The sequence below is a fragment of the Condylura cristata genome, unplaced genomic scaffold (genome assembly GCF_000260355.1).
Source record: "Condylura cristata isolate star-nosed mole 26May11 unplaced genomic scaffold, ConCri1.0 scaffold00006, whole genome shotgun sequence".
In the NCBI taxonomy this organism is placed as follows: domain Eukaryota; kingdom Metazoa; phylum Chordata; class Mammalia; order Eulipotyphla; family Talpidae; genus Condylura; species Condylura cristata.
Window position 1 is genome coordinate 35,629,203 of NW_004567107.1, and position 27,195 is coordinate 35,656,397.

Genomic DNA, 27,195 nt, shown 5'->3' on the forward strand with positions numbered 1-27,195 from the left:
AAAATATAAGTACATATGTATATATAATGGAGAGGAAATACAGTATATGATGGAATTGTATGAGGCATCTCCTTGAAAGGAATCCTAGTTGCTTCCAACTTACTCATCTCAAGTGACCCTCCCTCCATGACATAATAGATTTGAGACTAGACAGTCCCATGGTCTTAGAGGAAGTAATGGACAGGTCATGCTGCCTCTCCCCTGAGCAATTGTCTTGTCCTGATACAGAACATTTGGTAAAGGTCATTAACAAATCCCTTGGTGTGAATCCCAAAAAGGAACAGGTCTAGAACTACTTGCCAAACTAGAGCAAAGACAAATTTTGTTTGTAAATCTTGGATAAAGAGTAGATGAACAGTAGAATAACCCTTAGATATTTGTCTGGATGTCCTGAAGTATTGATTATTAGGAAGAATTTTTAAAAGATCTTTCTTGGAGTGGATAGGTATGGCTAATTTGGAATGATGACCTAACCCTACCTATTTCACTTTCATGCTATCGGACAGATGCAATTGTCACTTAAAGGTAATAGGTAAGTTTGAATTTGCATCAATGTACCACATTTACTCTTTTTTTTATTTTTTTATATAATAGTTTATTTTTACATCATTTTGTGCATTTTTTCATCTTAGTTGTAATCCCCGTGGGCTTCTCATCACTAAATCCTCATTTACTCTTACATGCATAATGATGGCATGGAATATAAAATCAATTTCAATAACTGAATGATTCAAAATGCCTTGCTTTGCCATACTGTATAAAAATATTGAAAGTGTATGGTTGATATATAGCCAGCTACTACATAAAAACCACTCTCTTAATTTTAAGGCATTTTGGGTTTTTTTAATACATCCATACAAATTTGGAAGGTCATGAAACTGCCATAAAATAAGCATCAAAACATAAGACACAAAGAAGGGAGAAAACTGCACACGTTTTATAACTAAGATCATCTTTAAGCTCAAAGCCAAACATGCAAATTCTAACATTTTCTCTAAATCTGATATATAACCAGGAGTCTTTTGGAGAGACTAAAAATAAGCAAAATGTGAAAAAGAAACAGTTCTAAATTCCATATGAGATAGACAGAGTCCAGAGAACCCCAAGAAACTTAAATTAAGCTAATGGGTTTACAGCGGGCAATCCAGAGAATTAAACATCCTTAGGCTTCATCAGCAGTTCTTTATATTTGAAACTGTTGCCTGGTGAGGGCTTTGCATTTTTAAGAGACTGTGGCAGGTGCTTGCAATATGCACATTTCAGTTTAATTTCCATCTGGGTGAACAAGAAGTCAGCTGCCTGTAGCTGAGGCATATTTGCTGTGGATACAGGTAAATTTGTTTAAAGTATTTTAAGTGTAAAGAGAATAAAGGCTTAGTTGAGTGAGAAGGAGTACAAAAAACTCACTGGGATTACAAATGATGGGTTAAGCAAATATTCTTTATAGCATTTGATATTTGCAATATGGAAATGAAATGCAGATCAGAAAATCTGCCTTCTGGACTCCTTAAAATGCAATGTCTCCTAAACTTCCTTTAAACTGAAACATCTAGGTTACATTTCTATGTAGCTGGGGTGTACAAAGTTTAATATCATTACGAGATTTTTAAAAACTCTATAGATGGGTTTTTTTTAAACATGTAGCATATTTAAAAGAACTATTGTACAGTGAATGTCACTACATAAATTTTCTGAGATAAGTCATGATTTTCTGAGAAAATTACCAACAAAAATATCCACTTATGAACTAACTTGTTTTGGAGGAGTTAACAAAGTTCAGAATGTCTAACTGTGGTTTGATGAATCACAACTTTAAAATTCACTAAGGAATGGGTGGATGGCATAGGGCTGTCCAAACCTCAGTTATGGAAGATAATATAATTCCTTTTCTTGAAATACCTGTATTTTTCTTCAATAGGCAGCTCAACTTTAATGTGGCACATGCTTGAAATTGAAATATGAATCCTTTAGAAAAACAGAAGTTTCTTTCAAATTACTCATTTCACTTTAAGGAGAAAGGGTATAAAAGTCACATTTTTCCACATGGAAGAGCACTCAATTTCCTAAAATACTTGTGTCTTATAGAAGCCAATGTGCTTAATAAATTACAGGAAAGTTATTTCAATTAGTGAAACATTATTCTTTATTTATGCTCTTCTCCTGGAAGCTTAGAAAAGACTGACTGATTTTAGAGCAAGGTATTATCTTTTCTGATTTAAGAGCTTCTCTCTGTTGAAATCCTACTCATATTCTAAGACCCAGCTTAAAATCCAGTCATCAATGACATAACTTCAAGTCTATAGAAAAGAGCTGCTTCTTTTGAAAGCAAATGGCATATTTGTTGAATATTGAAACAGTATCATTTCACTTGAATTTAGTGTACACATTTTTACATGGTCTCTCTCCCTATTAGACTGTTCTTATTCATACCCAAATTTTCCACTGTTTTCGTCAAAGGTACTAATTCAAATTATTCTGTGATTATAGCTATACTTTAAATAAAATTTATGACATCGATACCTCAAGAAGAGAGTTTCATCTGGGTACTGTAGGATAGAAAGCAATTGCCAAAAACCAAATTCCAAAACCACTTTGGAAGGCGGTGCACATTGCATTCAGATTTTCTTTTAAAGAAAAATAAACTTTAAATCAAAAGCACACATTTTGTTTCAAGAAACAATACACTATTCCTTTAAAAAGAGGGAAAAAATCAAAGGAGAGAACACAAGTTCATAAAGTGAGATTCATCTTAGTGACTTGCTTAATGTCTAAAAATATCTAAAAATGGGAAGCTAGCACAATGGTTAAATTTTCACTCTTGCTTGGTGATGTTTTGTTTTTCCTCTTAGCCTATAGTTCAGAGCTAAAACTGATGACTTGCCTTTTCTTCTCCCATTCTATATCCATAACCTCACATGGTCCTCAGTCAAACAAGACTAATTTCTCTACTATGTCCCATTAACCTTGATTGCCACTTACGTACATTCACTCATCCTATACCCACAAAGCCTCACATTCCTTATATCCATTTGCAACCTATAACATATTCTTTAAATTTCTTTTTTTTTACATTTATTTTTACATCATTCTTCACTTTGTGTCTTTTTCCATGTCAGTCCCACCACCTGTAACTTTCTAATTTGATCCTTTAAGTAGTCAATCATATTCTTGTTTATATTAGTATCAATAGTTAAAAGGTTCATAGTCTTAGAAACTACTTTAGAGCAGCCACTGACTTCAACATCTCTTTAATTTAAATCTTTAGAAATTATTGGATTTCCATTTTTTGATAATAAAAATGAGACTCCAAATTTTTTACCTTTTGTTTAAAGAAAAAGTGCTTTAGGTACAGCATTTGAGCTCAGTTATGTTTGTTTTGATTCAAATTATATATTTACCTACCATGTAGAATGAGAAGTAGGCAACTGTTATTCACACATATCTATTCAGATTTAGAAGAAAAAAACAGAAAGTTGCAATTATGACTTAGGAGAAAGATTTCCCTGAACTTGTCTTCAGTGAATTTGATAAAAATACATAGTTGCTTGTGTGACTATCTGTATAATGATTCATTTTCTCTGTACCTTCCAACAGATTATACTTTCCTTAGTTTCATATTAGTCCCATTTCTTAGTCTAGTGTCTGGTACATATTACACACTTAAAAAAATACTTGTTAAGTGAATAACAAAAGATGAGATCTCTTTAGATTAGAATGATTACTTAATAATAAGTAAACAGACAGGATAGTCTTGTTTACTCCCCACAACTGGGAAGAAGATAATCTCTCACAGTAAGAAATCTACTAGAAGTGTTTGGACAGGATAAAAGTGAGCTGATACTGACCCACTCCATAATTTAACACAGAATCTGTGATTAACAGATAAAGCAAAATTTTTATCTGTAAAATCAATTCTAGTTTCAGTTTCTACATTCTAACATTCTTTTCTCTTAAAATGAAATTCTTCACTGTTAATTAATGATATGATAACAATGATGAAGAAAGACTTCCTAATTTAATCACCTGCTATAGGCTCATTATTAACTAACGAAATTTGAAGTGGTCAGAATAGAATTTGAATGATCTCAATGCAAGGAAAAATAAATATTAGTTAGGCTAGGAGGTGGGGATTGAAGAAAACGCTATCAAGAATGAAGCTAACCAGGAGAACCAAAGATAAAAAGAAACACTGTTAGTACCTGACTCACTTGGATTAGTTCCTGAGCAAATGAATGCCTGGCATGAAGTCAGTGCAGACCTATTTGAAAACAAATGAGTAAGGAGGGAATTCAATACCTCATGGTAAAGCTAAACCAACACACTGTTTTTTAATACTCTACTATTGATATAAACTGTATCTCCAATCAATCACCAGTTGTTCTCTACCCATCACACTGAAAGGTGAAACTTCACAGGGCATTGTGTCTCGGATAGGCAGGTTGCAAGGCAATGAAGTGGCATGTTTAGTTAGGATGGGCTGACTCCTCAGGGTTTAAGACCGAAACTGTCCTGTATATTGAGATCCCTGAGGCAAGACTGAACTTTCCTCAAAAGGGCAAATGGAAACCAGGCAGGGTAGAGAGGGAGGTAAGCAGCCATGTACAGTTCTCATTTCCTAAAGTTCTTGCATTGGTGATCCTCCCTACTCTAGTAGGAATGTTCCATCTCTAATAACAGGGCTTAATCATTTAAATTCAGTATAAAACTGAGTGATAAGCATAATATTTTGTAGTAAGTATGGTATGAGATCACCCATTTGTAGAAGTGTGAACCTATCTCACTGGAATATAGTGTTGCAAATCAATATTACCTCAACATACATGATTAAAAAAATAAATGAAACCAATTTGAAAAACCTGAACTGATTCTATTCTGTTGTGGTATGACTTATATGTGCATGGTTGCATGTGTTGTATATGTGTTCAGTAATTATTCAATGTCAAGTTTTTTAAATAACAGTCATTTAATTTTTCTGACTATTTTATTGGCCCAACTGATAAATTGCAACATTCCATCTGAAAAAGGTTAAGCACATTGAAATAGTGGGCTCTGCAACTGGAGCTGGATCAAAGGAGACCACAGTTACTACATTATGATAATTTTATCAGTTCCTAGGTAGAAGCTTCATTGGCACTTTGCTGGAAATACAGTGTATATTTTTCTGAGAGTAATAAGGCAAATATTGATTCAAAACAGTAGCTCTAATCTGATCCACATTCAATTCAAGACTCTTTTATCTGGAAAGTATAACCTGAGAGTTATACTTAATGAACCAGATAGTTATTCATTAATGATTTACTATAATTACATGCAATCTCAAGAGTGCTTCAAATGGCTGCTGAAATATGTATTTCCTGTGGCACTGATGTATATCATTGATCACCTGGGATTTTATCTTGATTCTTGAGCTAGAACTAAACCATCCTGAAGACAGGGACATGAAAATGTGCCTAAAATTTTTTTCTCAAATCAAACCTTTTAAATCAGAGATAAAAGTGAAATCCAGCCCTCCCTGGTGGCACAGCCGGTTAAAGCACAGCAATGAGAAGCTTAAACCACTTCCACATGAGTTCGATCCCTGCCTGCCCCGGAGGAGACCCACATGGCGCCGCAGACCTCTCCTGACCCGCCTGGTGCTCCCCTCAGCAGTGTACTTTGTCGATCTGCCTGTTCTGCTCCCTACTCTGTCCCTGGTGAGTCCTCTCACCCTCCGCATCTCTGGCCTGTACCCCAGTTCTGTATGAATAAATAAATCTTAAAAAAAAAAAAAGTGAAATCCTATCTGTTACCTCAGACAAGGGTGAAACTTTCCTTTGGTTTAGCAGTTACCAGTATATTTATTTCACAATATACCAGTATATTTATTTCATTCTCACAATTATACTGTAGAAAAGTTACAATAAGTGATATTATCTCTTTATATGTACATACATATTTTTAATTATTTATTTTTGAGGTAATATTGGGAAGCCCTCCTCAGGCATTGCCAATGTAGTGCACCCACCACCAAATTCCCACTACCATTAGAGTCCACGGTGCTTCCTTCCCACTGTGTCTAGCTGTATCTAGCTCCCATGCTTACAGCATTCAGAAACTGGAGCTTCTAGTTTACTTCCCCTCTTTGGGAGAATGTGGAAACCTCAAAAGGACACTTGTATCAAATTACTACATCATTATTCAATTTCTTGTGTTTCTTGAAGAACTAGCTCTTCTGGAATTAATATTCATGGTGTATTCATACTTTTCAAAGTTTTTTTTTTTTCTTTTCAAAACTTTTGGTCTCAGTAATTTTTCACATCTGACATTGAAACAAAGCTAGGTGATGATATGAGACCATGACTTATCTCTTATCTTTATTATGAAAGAGATGCAATACAAAAGCATCATCTGACTGTAGATTTGTCTGATCATGATCTTGCCCTTGGGCTGATTGTTCTTACACTCTACAGTTTTTCATAATTTTCATTAACTTAGTCTCCGAAATACTTTCAGTTTTTTGAGTTACCTTTTGCCCTTCAGTTTGTATGTTGAAATCTTCTTTCATTATTTTTTTTCTTTTTGTTGAAATCAGCCGACTATAAATGTGTTCCAATTTTCTGACTATATTTGTATTCCAATTTTCTTGAACTTCTTCAGAAAAATTAATAATCTACCTCTTCAGAAGATAATCTTAGTATTTTTATTTCAAATAAAATTTAGCTGCTACAAAATTGCCAAGAATAGATACAACAAAGATAATACAAAATGCATTATTGTAGCTTTAAAAAAAAGAACTAATCAAAAAATTCCTAAGTCAGATAGATAAATATATATTATGGTTTAATATGATTTCATGTATGTTGAAAAAGAATCCACTTAAATGGAATTTTAAATATTCTGCCACATTGACTCTGAAATGTAGGTAAATAATTGAAGATGTTATTGATAGGAATTCATGTTTATTCATTCTTTCTAGAAATTCAGTAAAATATTTTGCTTGCATCAATGACAAATATATAATTTGGGGAAATACTAAAAGTTCCATCTTAAAGCCCTTGCTAATTGTTGAAGAGCAAAAATTAAATTATTTGATGTTCATCTTTCTCAAGTTACTCATCTCAGTCAATATAAGAAATCATCAAGATGATAACTCACAAGGAAAAATTTTGTAATTTCTGCAGATTCTGTATTTGAGAATAATTAAAGAGATAAACTTTTGGAAAAAGTTTCTCATTTTAAGAGAATAAATTTGGGAAAGAAAAAAACAATGACATTTTCATGAGTTCATCAAACAAGAGGAGAGTTGGAACTTCTGATGGGTCATTTGTTGTAAATATCTTTTTTCCTCAAAGAATATGGACACTAGTTTATAGATAAGCTTAATTTTAAGTAGAGGAACATAGCAATTAATAGGCATTCCTGGAAATCTCAGTGCTCTTTCCCATGATACATAGCTGATGCTACGATGACGTACCTCTTTCCAAGCTGATGGCAGGATGTATGTGGAAACATGAGAGTCCCAGTTTAAAAGCGCTTTTTGAAATTATCTGGATTGGGGATGGTTACTTGGGGTATGACAAATCTAGAAAGCTGCTTTCGTGAGCTCAAGGCAAGACACATTCTGAGCACAAACACATGCTGGGGCTTGCTACAACTGGTTCACAGGGTGGGGCCGTAATAGTCAACCAAGGAAAAGCTGCCTCTCACACACACACAAACATCATTGTCAGTTGGCCAGAGTCCTGTGCTTCTTATGATGCCAAGTATCTTGGTTCACTGTAGAGTATACAGTGTGAGTCACAACTGGTCATAAGGGCAGCTTTTTAGTGGCACCACAACAAAAGAATTAAAATTTGACTAAAAAAGTAGGAAAAATACCAGTGCCTTCTAAAACATAGTAAGCAAAATATTTTTCAAGACAGAAGAGAGTTTTAAACAACGCAAATTTGGTTTTCTTTTGGAAATGACTGTCACATCATTTTCAAGAGTTTATAATGAAAATTAAGTATTTGAGAGAATTGCTTCATTTTTTTGTACTTCTTGTTCTTTGAACTTCTTTCTGTTTTTATAGACAGGTAATCCAATTGCCCAGAGAGTTTGGCCCTTAGGGAAATATATTAAAGACCTCTTCAGAGGTTAAGAGAAACATTGAATAATTTATTATTCCATTTCTCCTAATTGAGGTCATGAGCTGCCATTTAGGACAGGCAAAATATTTATAGTTTTATAACAGGAAGACGTTATGTCATAAAACAAGGGTGAGGGGAACATTACAAGCTATTGCATGGAAAAGAATGCAGAAAGAGGCAGCGTGTCCAAAAAATTGCTAATGCTGCCACATGATCAAGAATATCACTAACACTGAAAACCAAGGACTTTGACAGCTGCAGTGTGTCCAACATGAAACGCAAGGAGATGCAGAGGCTGTGGCTGAGCTCTCAGCCTGTCCCTGCACATTTCTCTGTGGAGTCTGTCTCTCAAGCCCTCCCTCATCCAGTTGCTATAGAGATAATTATACCACAGAACTTGGAGAACCCAAAGCAGATGGATGTTAAAGCAGAAACAATATCATCTTTGTTTATTTGCTTTAATATCTTTTGGATTAAGAAGGAGATTTTTTAAAAACAAAAGCAACATTATTTAGACTGAAAGTTTAGAAATATGGATTTTATCATTTAACCAAGTATCACATTTCAGACAATTAAGAGTTAAGTAAGGGCCCTCTGAGTAATGAGCATATGCTAAAGGAAACAGGAAGTGGCCCTGCAAATGGAAGAGCTGCTGATTTTAATCAAGAAATTGAGGGTAAGTATATCTTTAAATGGATGATATCATACTGTAAATGATGTCTTTTTAGTTTGAAGTATGTGCTGAGATGTCACTACCCTGAAAAAATACTCAGAAAATCAAAACCTTTTTTATTTTTGCTGACACTTTCACTTTGATTCTTTTTACTTAAAAAAAGGTTTCTCTTTTTCAATGAGATTCACCACACATAAAAAAGAATTTATAAACTATAGACTAGGTGTACACATGTAAGTAAAGAGATCCACCTTTCTATGTTATTCCTTCTACCTTTTGATCGTTCCCTTAACTCTACAACAGTATCTTAATTTCTAAGAGTGCATGATACATTTTGATATTGGGTAAAGCAATCCAAACATCTTATGCCTTTCCAGGTCAAGATATTTTGATAATTTTCAGCAATTAAGGAATAGCTTATTACATTTCTCCATTTTGGCATGATAATGTATAGAAGGATCCTATGACAGCAATTGTGGCTTTTATTCATTTTGAAGTAATATTTAGATGACAGATTTTCAAAAGGGTCTAAATTATAAGACTGTGCATCTGTTCTACAGTGGCTACTAATTTCCCTTTGACTCATCTATTGTTCAAAACAAAATTCTAGCTTAAACTCCTCTCCCAAGTTTAATCTACATGTAACCCAAGTTAGTCTTTCCATATTGAATGCTTCTAATTAAGTTTATCTAAAACCTTTCAAGTAATTCTATCCATTCAAACTCTAAGATAAATGTATGAGTATAATAATATTTACATTTTTATAAGTAATAAAGTCCATTCCTAGTTGAAAGAAAGGGAGGAATAAAAATGAAAATTTTTATGGAAAATTCTAACAAGAAATTGTTAAGTATAGAACATTGTAATAAGCTGTGGGCTATGGCATTAATCATGTTTACAAGGATCTAAAAATAAAATTTGGAAAATGAACTTTTCTTTGTATTTAAAAATTTCACCAACCAATGAAGGCTGAATACAGAAACTATAAAGTGAATAAAAGAGCTGTTTAAAGAATGGTTGACTACCAAGAGACAGAGGTCACTGGGAGAAGCTTTGTTAAAGTCTTAAAATAAAGAGTGACATAGAAATGCAAAATAGAAAAATACAAAATGATATTGCAGAGATGAGAAGTGTCATTAGCCAATGTGAAAAGACTCGAATATTTTTAGTGGGCCTGCTGAATGTAGTTTCAAATTATAAGTGAGTGAAATATGCAAAGTCTATAAAATAGTACAGAAATCTCTACTGTATACATTTGTGGCATGGTAAGGCCCTTTTATGGGTTTGAAGAGTTGCTCAGGTTTTTAATCTTGGTGAGAAAGTGATTTTCCATAAGCACTGTGATCTCAGTTCTCTGCCATTCAGTTTCAACCATTTCTAAAATTATTTATATCAAGCCATATTCTTATGTGCTAGTTATCCATCTATTGTTTCTATAAAACACCATGATGTTAACTATCAGTATAGATCCCTAATACTTGTGAAGTGGCACAAATCAGACCTCCTTAAGATTCTCAGAATTGGTCTTTTCAAGATGCTCTAATCTAACATGAAGAATAAGTATGAACAATGAAATCTCCTGTAGCTGAGATGCTTCTGTCTTGAGTCATTTGCCCTTTAAAGGATGAAGATATTGTCATGTTATAAGCTTCTGCTGTTTTCCTAGTTACAGAAACAATCACTGTTTCCCCCTTGATGACAGAGAATAATGTAGTTTGGGCTTGAGGGATCTCATTAATTTGTAGGTTTATCAGTGAACACATCTTCTCTAAGAATCTCTTAGCTACTCTCAGAGTAAGGATGAAGTAGCCCCTTTTCATCTTTCATGTAAAACTCCCCATCTTCCATGAACCCATTCCAACATTCAGGATTAACATCCATCATCCACACCATCATTCTGAAGAATTTGTAACCATGTAAGTTTTCCATACATGTTATTAAAATTTGACTCTTCTTATCTACCTGCTGTCAATTTGTTCATCCATCTATCCTCTAAAGAACCCATATTCATTGGAGAAACTTCCCCTACAGACTATTGAATATTGTCACTTCTCTTTTGTTGGTCTGGAATCCTACCATTCTCACTGACTGAACAGAGTTCTTTAACAATATTGCTTCTCACCAACCTTGGCTCTATCACCACTGACCTCAAATATGACAGTACATTTGTCACTAGCATATTACTTATAAGATTAGTGATGAGTGTGCTCTAGCCCTTCGAAAGAGCATAGCCAGTTGGTAAGCTCTCAAGTATTATACAATACAACCATTCTAGATTGCTTACTTCTCAGTCTTTCGATCCCTCGCTCAAAACTCTGCCAAAGCATTTCTGTCATTTCTGTTTAATTAAATATGAACTTTTGTCCCCCATAAATTTCTAGTAGCCACCCTAGCAGTATATCAGGACCATTTCCAGGAGTTCTTGCCAGAGAGTTTTCAGCCATGGGATAATGCTTCCCTAATGGCCAAATTCTTCTGTTATTGGTTTTGCCTTCCATCACTAACCCTCACCCCAGTCTAACACTATCAAATTCTACTTCTGGCCTGCTCCCCCCTTGCAATATTTTTTGCTATTGCTACTCATGCCCTAAAGTTCTTTTGATGAATAGCTCCTTTTTTTGCCTTTAGAAGTGAAGTATTTCTCTAGTTGGTCCTAGTGAATCTAGCTGACCTTTCTCTTAGTGACAGGAGAAGAAGTAAGGCCAGATCATGAAGAAAACAAACTTTATCTTTCTCTTGTTGTTTTGGCAAACAGAAGCCTCTGACCAGATAACTTCACTGGTGATTTCTACCAAATTTTTGATAAGTTTTATACCTATATTTCTCAAATTCTTCCAAAATTGAAAAAAGGGAACACTTCCAAATGTTTTTTACAAGGCAACAATACTATGATTTTAAAATCAGATCAGGGCTGTACAAGAAAATGTAATTACAGACCAGTATCTGTGATGAATATAGAGGAAAAAAATATTTACCAAAATCTTGGTTTCATTGAAAACTACATTAAAAGGGTTATATATCATAATCAAGTGAGATTTTATGTACTCAACATAAATGAAATAATTAATGGACTATACCACATCAGAAAAGGACTGAAATCATATGCTTGTATCAATAGATAAAGCACTTGTAAGATTCAGGACCCATTTATGACAAAAACTCTCAATAAAATGAAATTAGAAGGGAATGTATCTCAACAGAGCAAAGGTCATATGACAAACACACAGCTGATATCTCACTCACTGGTGATAAATTGTAAGCTTCACCTCTAAGATCAGAAACAGAACAGAAGCCGAATCTTAAGCTTGTTCAACATAGGACTGGAAGTCCTCGCTAGAGTAATTAGACAAGAAAGTGCTACAAACCTAGTTTTATGCCTAGCTTTATGCCTAGTTTTATATGTCTACCATCCTCCTGTTTTCTCTGACCTGCAGAACTTCTTTAATCTCCCTCCCTCAGTATCTCTGAGCCACCTCAAGGAAGCAGCATCATCCTGTGACTGGGGAAGAAAGTCAGAAGCCATCTGATCCACTTTCTCCTTTAGGCACCCAATGCCACATGACTCAGCCCTTATTCTCTGAAAATGCAGGTGTAAACCATAGATAGCCCATGTGCCTGCATATATCAAGGTGTTATTTTCATTGTTGTGATAAACCTACACCATGAAAAAAGTAAGTAAATAATCTTAAGATCCTGAAACTTTTTCTGTGCAGTCTTAAGTTATTTAACCTAAGTCTGATATATATATATATATATATATATATATATATATAGTTTAGGTGCTTTCTGAGTTTCTAAATATTGGTATTATGTACTTCCTTAATATAAAATTACCCTTCACTTAAAGAGTTATAAATAATAATTAAACTGGGCAAGGAGACTTATATAGACAGAAATCAACCTTATAGAATTAAACATACACTTTACTCTGATTTTATGCTGGAGAAAGATAAAAATTACTAATCCGGCCCTCCCTGGTGGCCCAGCGGGTTAAAGCACAGCACTAAGAAGCTTAAGCCACTTCAACATGAGTTCGATTCCCACCTGCCCTGGAGGAGATCCACAGGGTGCAGGCAGACCTCTCCTGACCCACCCACTGCTCCCCTCAGCAGTGTACTTCTTTGATCTGCCTGTTCTGCTCCCTGCTCTGTCTCTGGTGAATCCTCTCACCCTCCCCATTTCTGGCCTGTACCCCAGTTCTATATGAATAAATAAATCTTTAAAAAATAATTACTGATCCAATGAACAAAGAACTTCACAGTCTGACTACTTGGACTGAGGCACAGGTCCCCAGAGTAAATTAAATGTGTCCTGTTCTTTTATTATAAGTTAGAGGTTCTTTCTCTATTTTTCCTGGCATTCAATATAAAGATAGCAAAGAGTCTCCAACATGCCAAATAATGTTGCTGGAGAGTGATCATTATTTTGTATTAACCCTAAATACAGAAATAATAGTTTGAAAAAGTGAAAATGAAAGTTATAACCATATCTATTGAATCAAATAAAGTTAATTCATAGATTTTACTTTTTTTAATCACAGTTTTTTTTTTCTTTTTTTTTTTTCTTTTTCCTTTCTTCAATCTTCTAACCAATTTGAACCCTCTTTTAGGAGAGAAAGCAGTTCTCTCAACAACTATTCGTCTCAGGTGGGTAAGAAGGTCAGCTTTGCCTGCTTTCTGATTAAACACAATGCACAGCTTTGTTTCTTCTATGTTACCTCAAACTTTTTGTGAAGTTAAAATGAGATAATCCATATAAAACTCTTTACACGTCGCTTACTGTGTAGCAAATGGTCAATAAATGTTAACAGCTATTTTATCTGATTCTTTCTAGATCTCCACTGGGATTAACATAGTGCAGATTCTTAATACTTTTTACATTGTTATATTTGCACTAGCCTCCCAAAGGTTTTCTGTATCTATGGTAATATAAAATTTCCCCACCTTCCATACTTGTTATATATTGCCACCAAAATTTCTTCGTAATAATTGTAGATCACTCAGACTTTTGATCAAAAGCCTTTAATGATTCTCATATTAACCATGCATTCTAGACTTGCTACTGCCTTTATCTACTATCTCTAATGTTATTTTAATATTCTTAACATTTAAAAGATTTTTAAAATTTACTTATTTGCAGTAACATTCATTGACATCACTGGATATGATTCAGAGGAACAGGTTCACACCTCCTCAGAGATGCCGTAAGGCATCTCATCCAGCCCAGAGAACCAGACCCCCTGACTATACATTATTGCCCCCTCCCAGATTTTTCATTACCACCTCTCTCCCCTTTTAGCAGCCTCATTTCTAAAATTTACTTTGGTTTAGTTCTGTCCCTTTGTTTTGCTTCTGTATATTCTATAAATTAGTGATAGTATCTGGTATTTCTCTCTCCCTCTAGCTTATTTCAGTTAGCATAATTCCCTCATTTCCATCCACATTGTTTTTATGTGCTGAGATGAAAACTATAGCTAGGTTAAAAAAAAAAGTCACTAATTTGGCCCTTCTTGGTGGTTAAAGCCCAGCACTGCAAGCTGGCTGCAGACACTTCAGTGTGAGTTCAATCCCCAGCCCCAGAGGTGATCCACATGGCTAAGCAGACTTCTCCTGTCCCTCCCACTACCCCCCCCCCAGCAGTGTACATCATCAATCGACCTGTTTTGCTCCCCACTGTCTCCGGTGAGTCCTCTCATGCCCCTGCACCTCTGGCTTGTACCCCAGTTCTATATGCATAAATAAATCTTTAAAAAAAAACTCACTTACTGTTCAAGGGATTCAGAATCTCCTCTTGACCTGGAATTTTCCCTTTGCTAATTCACCTAAACCCTTTCCATTTTCAAATGCCTCCTCCTCATACTCCTTCCAGGGTGAGGGTGTTTTTTCCTTCATCTTACTTTTCTCATAGAACTTATTGTTTTCTACTTTCTAGTACCATTATTTGTGTACCTGCTTTATCGCTCCTGTTAGAATGTAGGCCCTTGAGGGAAAAATTCCTCTCTGATTTGTATCTTTATTCTAAAAGTATTCATATGGAGTAAATATTTGTTCACTAAATTAACTTTTCAAATTCTTCCAACCAGAAAAGTGACAAAGTTAAACATCTAACACAAATAATAGTCAACTACAACACAAATAATAGTCAACTACAAGGTTGGTTTCCTAACCAAAGAACTGCTGACTTATTTATGATGCTATTTTTGGAGAACAAGAGAGATTAACCTACCCAATATATCTTCCTACCGCTAATATTTTACCAGGAATAAACCACTGAATTTCCTTAATCTTTTTAAGGGCTTTAGTTCAGCTTAGGTCTCAAGAGACATGCATTGTTAAATAAATTTGCTTAGCAGATTGCAAAATACAAAAGGGATAAGGAAAGATAGAATGATATTTATGTAGAAGAGTACTTTGCCAACACTGAACCATTATATAGATGATCCATACCTTATTCTTTAGTAAGTCTGATACCAATGGCCAGCAGGTTCCAAGAACCCACCAAAGGGCAGAATCAGACATAAGGTCAGCAGTAATTTGAAAAAGCATGAAGATAGGCAAGAGTTGGTTTGGAGCTGGGAATTGTAAGACTGGAAGGTGAAAGAAAACATGAGCAATTTCATCACCCATGTAAATTCAGAAGCTATTACTGAGTCAAACCAGGAATAAACTGTTGCATGGAATTCTGGGGAACACCAGAAACCCAAGGAAATAATTAAACCTAATTGGAAAGAATGAGTCATTAGCAAAGACTTGAGAGAGAAGCAAACTGTGTCAAAGGACGAGAAACTGTTCGCCACACACAGAGAAGGAGATGCATGAATGGGACCTACCTGACCTTGCCTTTGGCACTGAGCTGCTCTCCATTCCTTCGGTATTGATGTTTATCCCATACATAGAGATCTTAAGCATGCCTTCAAAAACTTTTAAAAGTATACCCTGTGTTCCTACTGCTCAGCTAGTCCAAGATTTCATTAATTTGAGACCATTTATGGAGAAGAATTGATTAGTACTTTTTTATTTCCAATTTAAATGCTAGCAGCAGCCTTTCCATTTAATTCCTAGCAAAGAATGACTCTGAAGGTATAAGGTCACATAAAATATGTCACATGTCAAATTTCAGCTACAATTGGGCTATAGGGTCTATGTCCAGTACTGTGCTGAAGCAGGTTTCTATGAGTTCACAATGACCAAATATGTACCTCCTTCCCCAATAGTAAACTTAGATTGGTAACTTGCAGTTGGATATGGTGGACAATACCCCAGCTCTGGGTTTCACAGTACTGAAAAGCTGTTGTTAAATTACCAGGATACCTCCAGATCTGTCTTGTTCTTCCCTGCTGAGGTGCCTTGCTTCCTGCCATTTTCCTTCTTTTCATAGGCATTAATTTATGCACATTTATAATCAATGTTGTACACACCCACAGGATAGAAGGAATGAGATCAATAAATAATAATGCTGACAAAATGTTAACAATCTGAGAATCTTTCTAAAGTAGATAGGTATTTACAGTATTTTTTATTTCTTCAATTTTTCTATAAATTTGAACTAATATCAAGATAAAATTTTAAAGAAAACTTCAACCCTCAACTTCAGTCCTCATTTGTGGTTTGAGTCAAATGTCCACAAAGCCATTGAAAGGGCCACACCATTGTCAATCCTTAATATGAGTTTGGTGGTAGTGCCAGGATATTTTTCTCGGCATTATCAGAAACTCCCACCAGTGGGATTCCATGCAGAGATGGGGAAAATAGCCTACTTTAACTCATCACTTGACTATTTCTGTGGTTTCTTAGTCCTTTACTCACTTCTCCATGGTGTCTCAGACAACCAACTCTGTAAGATATAGGCTGTGTTCCAGCCCTTCTCTGATTTCTCTAATTTTCTCCTTAAAGGGCTTTCACCAATGACAAAATGTATTTCTCTAGGGACAAAGCAAAAATATTTAGTATATGTGAGGTCATGGGAAAGGAGAGGAGAAGTCAATCTGATCGCTGGAGGGGAAGACTGAGTCCAGCTTAGGCAAAACCAAGCATAACATTTACATTTATTTTTAAAACCCATATCCTAACTGTGCTAGCTCTATCCCTTTTGCTAGTTTTCCCTTTTAACTTTACACTCTTTTTACCTTTTATGTTTTATGTTCTGAGAAACTGATATGTAGGGACTACCTAAAATTTTTCCTTTCTCTCTAACTTCCTATTAACTTTGGGCAAAAGAAGACACCAGTAGGAAGTTTGGAGGTTCATACTGGGTGATATCCATATAGCTGCTCTCTGGTTCTTGTAACTGTTTTTTGTCTTGTCCTTGACATCTAGGGGTAGAAATAGGTCCTTGCATTACTAGTGCTTCAGTTTCTTCCTAGAAGCTCAACCTATGCCTTAAAAATTCCTTACTAAAAAACCTCATCAATTTTTCTGTTTAAATCAGTTATCTCTTATTCTGCAGGGATCCTGATGGAGTAAACCATTCACACATAGAGCTTAATATTCTTTTCACTCCATTATTTCTATTTGGCACATTTATGAATCATATACTCATATGGGAAAAATCCCTAAGAATCATTCTGTCAGAAATGGCTGTTTATTTGACCTTAATAATTGTTCATTGACCCATCTGTAACTTTTATAAGAGCTAGACAGAGTTCAGTTTTTTTATCTGAATGTCTCACTCCTCTCTATATAAACAAGGTGCATTTGAAGAGAAAATCAAGGATAACAGAGAAACTCTGAGGATCCTGAATCTTGTAATTAAAAATGTAATGCAAATTGATAATAATTTTATTAGAGTATTAAACATACAGGGGCAAATTGGAACAAATCGGTTTCTTTGTCAGTCAGCAACACTGTTTTTTAGTTCAGTTACATTAAATTGAAAATCTGATGGTATAATTTAATTTAGGGAAGTGCTAGAAAATCCACTCTGATGTTAGCAAGATCTTGAGTCACATTATTTGGTTAGAGATTTCTGGAAAATAGTGTCCTGCTCACTTATTCTCAGAAACCAACAGTTGGAGTAATTGAATACAAGAATTAATCAGGATATATCTGAGGCTGTCTAATCCCCTATCCCTCAGGGCATTCTGAGTCATTTATCAAACTAAGGTGTGCTCCACAGCCAGGCAGTCTCTAGAGTGGCAACGACAGTTCACCTTATTACGCCCTGACGAGGAAACAGAGACTAGGAGAAAGGTTATGTCACATAACTGACTCTCTGTAACAAGGTGGAAAGGAAATATTGTTTCGTCTTACTATGTCCTCTTTCCCAATGATGACAGAATTTGCAAAACTTTTGTCTTCAACTAAATAAGCGTAAACTCACAATTTCCTCTTAAGATTTCTGCCCTTACTTTTTAACTTTAAAAATGTGATCTTCTTAGTGAGATAAGCCAAAAAGAAAAAGAAAAATACCAGATGGTTTCACTCATAGCAGGAGTATATGGACCAGGTGAGAAAATAATAAGAATAATGAACAGCCATATGTCAGAGACATTTTGTGGGGGTGGAGTGGGGAATGGGATAAAAAATGAGGGTAGGGGAGGGAAGTGCATAGGACTTTGGTGATGGCACCTGGGTGACTTGGTGATGGAAAACCCATGGGGATTACAATTGAGATGAAAAAAAAAATGTACAAAATGATGTAAAAATAAACTATTATTAAAAAAGCTATGTGTTTAAATAGTTTAAAATAATATGAGAAGTATGAGAAGAATAAGAACAAGAAACTTAAAAAGTTAAGTAAAGGAAAAAGTATTTAAAATGATGTAAGCACCTACATTACAGTCTTCTTCCAACTGCTCCATTGACCTTAATTATTCTATATGAGGACCTTGATAGTGATTATGGAATTTAATGCAAAATTGCAGAATGAAATAAAACCACTGGCTATTTTTAAAACATTAACTAAATAAAAGAGTAAACAGTAAAATACTAACTTTTTATTTATCTTTTTTTATCCAAGTAATATTAGTTTATATTATCACATAAGTTTCAAGTATACATCACTATAAGTGATGATTACAATGACTATTTCTGAGAGAAATTTCAAACTTAAGCTTTTGGTTTTCTTCACACATAATGGAAAATAAATCTGCTTATAAAATCTTGGCAACTCTCAGAAATCCAATGAATCTCTCAAGGAACTGGAAATTGCATACAAAGAATTGTCATCAGAGTCAAAACACAGGTAGTCATTGTCCTTAGTGTTTCCTTGCTCGGAATAGTGTCTGATGAAATGCAAACTCATCCACCCTTTGTGACTAAAGGTATTAAAAGCAATGAAAAATGTGAATAGGGTAAGCCATGATTAATTGCCTGGTGAAATGAAACTAATCCCAATTGTACATAAATCTAGTACTTAATGCACATTATAGTACAAGAGATCAGTGATGTTGTAACACACCTTCAAAACTACTGAATCAATATATCCCTTTCCCTGCCTAAGGATTTCCACTCATGAACTCTCAACAACAGAAATAACCTCAAAGAAATTAAACAATCTCAGTTGATCAGGTAAAAACTTCCCATATAATCATATTTATCTGGCACAGACAGTTTTGATGAGAGATCTAACTATTTACAATTGTTTGTAGGTCAATATTTTTGTTGTATTGTGTTTTCTTTTTAAATTAAACATCATAGAACAGTGAATCAAGAAATGCCAGGACAAATCTGGAATCAGTATAGAACCAAAGTTATAACAATAGTTCCTAATGACTCTGAGGGGGGTTTCTGGAATTGAAATAGTAGAATTTATAGTGAAATTAGCAAAACGAGTCAAGATATTTTCAAAGCAATCATTATTACACAGGATAGGATATTATAAAATAATAAATCTTGAAATTCTACCACTTTAATATATGAATATGAAATTTCTTGTTTACTCAATGTTGACTGTAATGTGGTAATTTACTATATAAAGACTCTTTTATCTTGTATCTTTTTATCTTGTATTCCACTATTGGAATTTCTGGTTTTCAGAGCAACTGTGTTGGAGGTTAAGGGGACCAGAAAGCTGGAAATTATTTCGAGTTTTTACTGCTAAGCTCAAAAATGGCATGTGTATTGAAGCACAAACTGCAGAATCTATTGAACATTTCACAAACTTTCCTGTATTTCTCAGTCTCCATGTAGTAAATAATAAGCTTACTTTTATTTTTTCAAAGATTTATTTTTATTTATTTATGCATACAAGAACTGGGGTGTAGGCCAGAGGTGAGGGGTGGGGGTGGGAGGATTCACCAGAGACAGACTGGTGAGCTGAACAAGCAGATTGGCTGAAATACACTGCTAAGAGCAGCAGTGGGTGAAATAGGAGAGGTCTGCTCTACCAGGTGTGTCATCTTCCTGGCCAGGGATCAATTTTATGTTGTAGTGGCTGGCAATAGTTTGATAATGATGAGACTTTAACCCCTTGCACCACCAGAGAGGCCCAGTAAGACTACTTCTAATCAATGGACTATGAACAGCAACACATGCTACCTCTGGGGAAAAGGACTTAAGAGTCCTTGTGAATTCTTTAAACTTTCTTTCCCCCTTACCATGTAATCACTGCTGCAATGTAGGCTACAAGATTGAAAAACAAAAAAAGAGAACCTGATTCCAAGTCATCTACCCCAAAGAGCTACTGTTCCCACTCATGCTCTTTGTGTATGAGAGGAATTAAGCTGTATACGCTTAGCATTGAGATTTGGAGAGGTTTCCACAATGTAACCTAACAGGTCTACATTGATACCCCAGTGAAGATGAGCTTTTCAGACCTTTGTCCATCCACTTCTGGGAATCCCAATATAGTTGATAATATGGTTGCTGTCAGTCAGAGTAACAACATTGCATGGACAGGGAAACGGCTATACAGATTGATCTGTGTCTATATAGTTTGGAAGCAGTAATACACTTAAAATATAACAGATAGATCTCCTAAGAACAAATTTTTATCTTATTTTGAATCATCCCTTACACTTTTCTTTGAGAATCTGTAAAGAGCCAGCCAGTGTTTTAACTGACAACTGACAGATGTTTTAATAACACGCCTGCATGACCATTTTCTCAAAGTAACAAATAATGCATTTGTGTATACCCAGTTCTTTCATTCAAATAGATTTTCTCAAATACCTATTCTGACATTAAATTATTTCAAGTATATTTTCTATTGGGCATGATGCAAATTATAGAAACTGATGACTTAAAATCTTACTACTTATATGACACTTAATATTTTTAATGCACTGATTTCATACTTAGCAATATTTCATGTTTTCATGTAGAAAGGAATTGGCCCTCTCTAAAGTTGAAAAGCAGAAGCAGAATCAAGTTTGTAAATCTATTTCAAATAATACTACAGAGTTTTGCTTACTGTACATAGCTTGAATTTACTTACTGGGAGACAGACATCTTGCCTCTGGACGGGCCAAAGCTGATTGGGAGGTAGCCTGTAAGAGAAACCATGGAAATATATTTTTAGTTTTGCTTTGAGTTTTGAATCCATTAGTTTCAGTCTGGATAAAAGAAATCATGTTTATGACAAAGGAAACCACTTTTTCACCCTCATGCAACGAATTAGAGGCAATGGGCCGTTAGCTAGATCCAAGTAAAGATTAACAGAGAAAGCACTTCAAGTTGCCACAGCCTCACTTTTAATACCAATAATAGAAGAAAACATTTAAGCACTACATCAGAATTATACCCTTCTTACAAGCCTAGGAAATTTCTATACCTAGAGCAATATGAGTAGTCTTAACAATATCTCATAGAAGAATGTAGAATTAAGGGTCATACTATTAAGTGATTTAAAAGGATAGAATATTTCTTTGATTATATAACTTTAACAATTGCTTTAAAATATATTAGTCCTTTAAACATTTTACCCTTTATTGTGGTATAGGAAAAAATGGTAGGCTGAATATTCAGAACCTCTTACATCTCTTACATTCTAGATCTTGTTTCCATGTCCCTATAATTTGGGGCTTAGTTACATAGACTGGTGTAATGATGCTGGAAGGAAAGTAGAAGCCCACCTGATTGATTTTTACAGCCCCAAAACAGGTAGCATTTGTAGAGAAGAAAAGGTGGAAGGGCAGGGAGGCAAAATTTAGGAATGGATAAAAGAAATTTAACAGAGAGGAAAGTTCAGACTAAGTTGACATTCTGTGATAATTGGGTCTTAGAGGCAATTAAAGATTGTGTGCAGAGTATTTTTAATGTTGGATTATGTGTTATAAATGGGAGTCTTCTTCTGGAGATAATTCAGAAAAGATTAATGATTCTCTCTGTGTGTTTCAATTATTTTTCGAAAACTAACGTTAATACAGCAATGAGAATGGATATTATTAAAAAGACAAAAACAAGTTTTGGTGAGGATGTGGAGAAAACAGAAATCTTTTTAGTTTATGGGAATGTAAATTGGTGCAGCCATTATGAAGAGTACAGCAGTAATAAAAAATTAACAATATTAATAAAACATGATTTGACTGTCCTATTTACAGGTATTTATTCAAATATTTGAAAACACTAATTTAAATATATATATGCACTTTCCAATTAATCTTAATATTATTCATAATAGCCAAGAGTTACTAATAGCCTATGGGCTCGTCAATGGATAAAGTTGTGTGATCTCTCACTCTCATCTATCCATATCATCATCTACATATATATCTATCATCTAACTCATTTATAAAAAAGAGATTAAATCCTGCCATTTGCAAGAGTCAGAATGGACCTGGGGGGATTATGTTAAGTGAAGTAAGTCAGACAGAGAAATTGAGCACATGTTGGAAGATAAAGGAACAAAACAAATGAACTAACAAAAATAAACTCTTTGATTATAATAACAAAATACTGGTTTTCAAAAGAGAAGGCAGAAAGTGGATGGGTAAATCAAGTAAAAGAGGGGAAAAGGGGAAGTAAATTCAGTGAAGATGAAAACCATCTGAGCATAATATAGTATTGATAAATGTTGAATTCTAATACAGCCTAGGAATGTGATAAACCACTATGACATTAATACTTTTTAGAAATAGAACTGCGATAAAATGCTAGAATGAGCCAGAGAGTGAACAATTTGATGGTTGTCTGACTTTTAACAAAGTCTCTTAATTTTCTAGAAAAAAAAGTTAGCCAGATGTCAATAGGAAGTACCAAATAATATGGATCAATATGGTCATTCACTTGATGAAAATCCTCAAAACAGCCAAGTAGCATCAGACATAAATTTCAGTGAGGAAGGGTTCCACTTAGGAGTAACAGAACATATGTCTAATAGAAGCTTAAAAATAGGAGCATACTTATTAGATATTTATAGTTATAAATATAGGTCCCTATATTTATAGGTCCCTGAGATGGAAAAAAAAAAAACAAAATTAAATTTGGTCTTTATAGCTCATGGCAGAGGAGGATGACATCAGTGTTGGTAGGAAAGGTAATTTGGGGAACACATTATTATTAATATTTCATTGACATGCACTTATTTCAAGTTTGACTTTTAGGGTTGTCACACAGAACACTTCTGGCCTTTTGCGATATCCCTATGAACATCCCCACTGTTAGGATCATCAATTAGCTAATACCAGGCTGAAATCAAACTGAGGGCCTTGGGCCCCAATGCATAACATCTGTTCCCCCAAATAAAAATATTTTCATAAAATAGTATTGATAGGTGCAATTTAGTATATATTTGTATCATGAAAATATTGGCTGTTAATTTTCAAAATGAACTGCCTCTTAGGTTCTATCAGAGGGCAAAGTTGTATCATCAAGAAATGTATTGACTATATGATGTAGTCAATAATCTCTACATCTCTAGCCACATCAAAAAATCAAACCTTTTTTGGCCCTCCCTGGTGGCACAGCGGGTTAAAGCTCAGCACTAAGAAGCTAAAGCCACTTCTGCATGAGTTTGATTCCCGCCTGCCCCAGAGGTGACCACATGGCACGGCAGACCTCTCCTGACCCGCCCGCTGCTCCCCTCAGCAGTGCACTTCGTCGATCTGCCTGTTCTGCTCCCCCTCTGTCTCTGGTGAATTCTCTCACCCTCCGCATCTCTGGCCTGTAACCCAGTTCTGTACAAATAAATAAATAAATCTTTAAAAAAAAAAAATCAAACCTTTTTTATTCCCCCTCTCTGAATATTTGAAAACCTAAGAATAAAGAGAATAAAATCAACATAAAACTATTCTACCAACTAACTTTATGCCTCTTAAGTCACTTTTGAAAAAAATGTGGTAGATTACAGCTTCCAGTATCCTTTATTTCATGCTGTAGTATGTATTTTCTATGCCTTACATTTTCTGTAGTGTGTCCCTGTTCCATGGATATGACCATCTTTCATCTGTGATATTGAGATGTTGGGCCATAGAGGAAGTATTCTCTAGACGATTATTTTTATCTTCTTTATAGTGTGGGATTGGTACTGTATTTCTCATTTACGGTTGGCTTGAGGTTAGACATTAGTCACTTCCAGATTTATTCCCACAAAGGTTTTCCACCTGAGTTTACTTGTTTCTGAGTTCACTGAGCTGGGAGTGTCCTGAATAAATTTAATATCAACAAAAAAGCTAGGTATTTTCAGGTGGCTCATCGGTGGCAAAAAAAGATTACAACTGTGGAAAAAAGTATTTCATTACACAACGTGTAGATATTTGTATTAACTTGTAGAACAAGTTTGATAAAACACACCCAAACCATGATAAATTACAAAAAGTCTATTCTTGCTATGAATGTTCCCACAATAAAGAATGTGTTTCAACTTCCTTTTCATTATAGAGAGTATTCTGTTTGGGGTGATATGTTGGTAAAATCTAAATGTGACAAGAATTGTCACATTTAGGATAAGAATATAATAAGAATATAATAGGATAAGAATATAAAAGGATAAGAATATAATAGAGCATGTTATATATATATATATATACATATATATGTTTTAAATATGAATAGATCATACACAAAGATGGGTTTTATAGTTATTAAGTCACCACAATACAATTTGCTGTAAAAATGTATATACAATGACAATAATATTAATAGCTACTTTTTGTTGAATGGTTTAATAAGTATCAGGTGACTTTGTTTTTTTAAAAGCACTTTATTGCTGTATAATTTGACATATATAAAGTTGCACATATTTAAAGACTACAATTTGATGAATTTAGGGACAGGAGTATAGTACTGACGGTGTTTTATATATATAGTGAAATTTACATTGCCCAATCAACCCTTGAACAACCCAAAGCAATTGGTACTTCTTTCACCAGTTTACAAAAGAGTGAAATGTGCCTGAACGAAGTAAATACTTGGCAAATTTCAAGCTGATTGAATACTGTTGAATTAGGAAATCAAGATTTTAATGCTCCAAAGCCTACTTACTTAGCTATAATTATCATTGCTATTATTTTGCTTTTTACCCCTTAGAATATATCCAGAAGAAAATAATGAAAATGAAAAATTTATGTATATGTTTATCGAGCATTATTTACAGCAGAAAAAAAAATGAAATTAAAATTTCAAATGGCGGTTTATAGAAGGATGATAAATGCAAAAAAAATAAGCTGTCCATAGCAACAAACAGTACTTTTACTACATGAGAGTGAAGTATATACAGGCTTAAGTATTTTAAGCTATCTCACAATGCTTTCACTGTTTTATATGTGGACAATGGAGCAAAAATAGAAATAAGGTTTTCTTTTATCTCCTTTCTTAAATACACTAGTAACATTTCCATTGATCAATCTAAGTAAAAGAGATTTAACAAAACAAACTCTTTTCTTTCTCTTACTCTCCCCTGCCTCTTCTCTCTGTGTTCCCTGTGAATTAACTTCAGGGTTCTTGATTATTTTCTAGGCTCAGCATTATAAATTACCTACTGGAATTTTAGACCCGTCATTTGGAAAAGGGCACTCTAACACAGGGATTACCCAAATACCATCCTGAAGTGAGCAAGAGAAAATATTTGCATCCATGAACCCACAAAAATGTCAGGGTGGATAGAGGAATAAGGATAATTTCTGAGAAACAGAAGAGGCCTACCAGGGGCTCAGATAAATACCAAGGCAATGAGGAAATGAGGTTCAAAACCTTGGAGAGGTTAAAGTGCAAATATACTCACCGCTACTTTGCTAATTCACAAGCAGCAGTGGGGAGGCTGTGATGTACCAAACCGAGATTTTAGCTGTTTTATGAACCTAAAACTGGGGTAGAGGCCAATGAGATTATTAGAGTCTCGGTACTATTAAGAAAGAGAGCTCTAGAAACTTCCCAGCATATTAGCTTAAACCTCTTCTTCCCTAGGTGGAAGAATTTCTGAGGAAATAGAAATAAAATGGAATAAGATCAGTCTTCACATTTAATACTGAAATTCAGTCTAAAGCATCAAAACCCTTGATTGAAATGAAGTGTGTATTCTTCCCTAATTACCTGGCAGAAGCAAAATAAATCCCCCTTGGATGAAGATAGTATTATCAAGAGTCTAAACACCTAAACTTTTTATACCGAATATCTGGCACTTAAAAAAAAATCACTAACTATGCCAGGACACAAGACCAAATTATTAAAAACCAAGGGAGGAGGGGAGGGAAAGTCAGATATAAAATGCATGACAAAAATAATCAGGGTTGAAATTAATATCTTTTTAAGATTTATTTATTTATGCATACAAGAACTGGGATACAGGCCAGAGATGTGTATGTGGGGGTGGGGGGGGGAGGAGAGGATTCACCAGAGACAGAGTGGGGAGCAGAACAGGCAGATTAAGTGAAATACACTGCTGAGGGGCCAAAAGAGGTCTGCCACACCATATGGGTCAGCTTCCTGGTGGGGGATTGAACTCATGCTGCAGTGGCTTAGGATAGCTTTGTTGTACTGTGCTTTAACCCATTGTACCACCAGGGGGGGCCCGAGATCAATATTCTAATAAAGTATTAGAAATTATAAAACAATCAAATGTAGAACTATAGGAATTATATTAACTAAATTTTCCTCACTTGAAATATCAGTTTTATAGACTTTTTTTTACATTCTATTTCACTCTGTGGATACCCAGTCTCTCATTCCTGCCCACTCTGCATGAGAAACCCAGCCAAAACAAAGGTCAACCACCAGTCATGGGAGGAGGTGTGGTGGAAGTTAGCAATTTGGTGTTGGATGTTTCTTCAGTTTTTAAATAAATAATAAAATTACTATAATAACATGTAATTATCCCTAAGGGAAATGGTCAGTCAGCTTTTGGATATGACATAGGTCAGGTTCAACCAGCATTGTTAAAAAAAAGTACTAATGAGCCCTCCCTGTTGGCGCATGAAGTTAGGACGCAGCACTGCAAGCAAGTGGCAGCTCCTTCAGTGCAAGCTCCATCCCCCGCCAGGAGGTGACCCACATGGCACAACAGACCTCTCCTGACCCGGCCTGCTGTTCCCCTCAGTAG